Raw genomic sequence first — 2,897 nt, forward strand, 5'->3', positions numbered from 1 at the left:
TCATTTCTGGACATTTATGGTTTGATTTCTTTGTATGTATGGATCACTTGGGTTGTTACTGACATTTGGTGAAAATTTCAAGTCATTAGCACCTCTAGTAATGTATTTACTGAGAAAAATGGTGACGTGTTCAATACTTATTTTACCTGCTGTATATTTCTTTTCTTAGTTTTGACAGCATTATTTGGGCATGTAAAAGACATGGTCCATGTTAAGATTCTCAGTCAGGAATGAACCCATGATGCAGGCAGTGCAAAAGCTCCAAAAAAACAAAGAATTTATTTAAACAAAAAGGTGCTGACTGGGCAGCTCAAAAACCTCAGAGAGACATGGCAAGGTAGGACAAGGCACAATATGGAATACAACCAAACATTAACAAACAATGACTCGACAGGGAAGTGAAGACAAGAGACAGAATATAAAGGTGAGACTAATGAGCACAAACAGGTGAGTGGAATGAGCTTGATTAGAGTTTCTGTGACGGGAGGGGCGAAAACAATGAGTAGGTGCTGGATGTGAACTGAAAGGCTGGGAACAAGACTAAGCAGGTAAACTGGGACATGAGATGAAAAAAATAAAACTAAACTGAGACTGGATAAAATACTGCTGCAGACAGGAGGAAGAAAACAGATGACAAGACAAAAACTAAAATAAAACTTTAACACAGACAAGAATCATAACAGTCCAAAATAAACGTCTCTTGAAAGCCAGGAACGGTGTTGAGCCTTGTTTTTAAAACTCGAGAGGAGTAACATCCAGGCTTGAAGTGAATGCTTGGAGAGCCGAAGCTGTAATGACTCGTCAGCCCAGCTGGTTTCAGGAAAGTCACATCCTCATAACTTCATAAATGCAGGTCAGAACTGCAATCAAAAACCAGTCAGACCAGTTGGAACGCGGCTTTTCAGTACTGTACTCACGTCACTTCTACAGACCCTTTAAACTTCCCTACAATGGGTTTCTAGTTTTGTTTCATCAGCTGTTGAGACCAAAATAAAAACAATCAGTCAAATCTCAGCTTTCTGCTGAAGAAAAGAGTCTTTTATTCCCACATTTAGAAACTATTTGTTCAGGTAAACAGAAAGGAATGTGATTTATAATCTGAACATCTTAGAAGTATTTGAACATCTTCAGCTTCATCTGGAAAGTTTTCATAAAGACAATAGAAGAAAGTTGTTAAAATTCAATGAGCAGACGCTTTAACATGCTGAACACCAGCTGAAAGGAACAGAAGTCAAGCTAAAATATAAAGAACACAGCTGATCAGGACGGTAGCTAGAACCTAAAACAGGAGCCAAACTATACAAAACAGCAAGTAAAACCATAGCTAAAACTTAAAATTAGCAAAACAGTAGCTAAAAGCTACACTGGTCGTCATTGTAGCCAGTAGTTGGAGCAGATTTCACAGAGAAATAAAAGTTTTGAAGGAACTTAGGAGAACTTAGTGTGCTTCTATGGAAAACATTTTATTGGAAATAAAGTTAAATACATAAAAATATATACAAAAACAAAGGTTACATTGTATTTTTGATCAGGTGGAGCATTTTGTAATTTGATTTGTTAAAAAAAATACTAAATATGCTGCAGTTTAAAGAAAAAACAGTAAAATTTAAAGAATAATGCTGAATAAAATAAATGGAACAAATTTCTAAATTTAAAGTAATTTGTGTTTGTTTTATTGTTTCAGACAGAAATACACATACTGTTTGTCAGTTTTTCACCACAAAAAACATAAAAAGATCATTTTTGAAACAATAAAAATAACAGGTTTCAGGTGTCTATAGTTTTAAAAGACAAAATGATAATATAAACCAAGAATAAAACATGATCATGTAAATGACAAAAATAGGTAATTGTGACTAAGATTTTCACATTTGTTTACTTCTGTTGTTGTATTTAACCCAAGCTGGTGGTCATATGATGTGACCACCATCATCATCCATATGATATGGATGTGAAATCATAAACACAAACAAGGCTGAGGAAAGTGGGGTGTTGAGGGTGCTTTAGCACCTCCATGTGGACATGAAAAAGATTGTCAAAAATACATACAGTAGGTGGTGAAACAAATAAAAACATTAATCTGTGTTATGTGAGTTTATAATCCAATTATATTTTAGCACAACATGTTCACATTAATTTATTTGATAAAACCTTTAAAGTCACACAATCTGAACCAAAGTGCTGATTGATCAATAATGGAATTATTCAAACACACAATTATTCAAGAACATCCTCATCTCTGAAAGAGTGACCGCTGGCCTGTAAATGAGTGAAAACTGCAGAGTTCTGGCCATTAGACGTAGCTCGTCTGTGTTGGGACATTCTTTTGAACAGTGGCTGCTTTGTTTCCCCGATGTATAACTGGTCGCAGTCCTCCTGGCACTTAACAGCGGTAGCAGCATTTTGTAGCCGCCTGACCAGACAGAACACCAGCCGTCCTGTGATCGTCCAGAACTCACAGACAGCCAGTCTGCCGCTGTGTCTGACCCACATAGTGCGTTTAAAGACGGCTCGGAACAACGCGTTACCGCATCTTAATAGCAGATTAGACAGTTGTAAAAGTTGAAATAAGGGAGGGGGACAGAGAGTACATATACGGATTGTATCACAGTTCTCCAATTTCAGATAAACAAATTCTTCCACGGGTTACCATGAAGCAAACCGTTCATTTTGCACATTAGTATGCCATGTGGGGTAAATTTTATAGATGATACTCTTATGTCCTGTTCTCCTGAAGGTGGCACAGAGCTGCGCAACATGAAGCTGATGAGGAGGAAACCGATGAGAAGAGAAGCATGATACAGTTGCAGTGCCATGCATGTTTTAATGTTACAGACCCCCATTTTTCACAAGCAGTTTAAAGTTTAAACTGCTGTTGTGAATCTTTGGTGAAAATT

This window comes from Austrofundulus limnaeus, unplaced genomic scaffold (genome assembly GCF_001266775.1).
Source record: "Austrofundulus limnaeus strain Quisiro unplaced genomic scaffold, Austrofundulus_limnaeus-1.0 Scaffold564, whole genome shotgun sequence".
In the NCBI taxonomy this organism is placed as follows: Eukaryota; Metazoa; Chordata; class Actinopteri; order Cyprinodontiformes; family Rivulidae; genus Austrofundulus; species Austrofundulus limnaeus.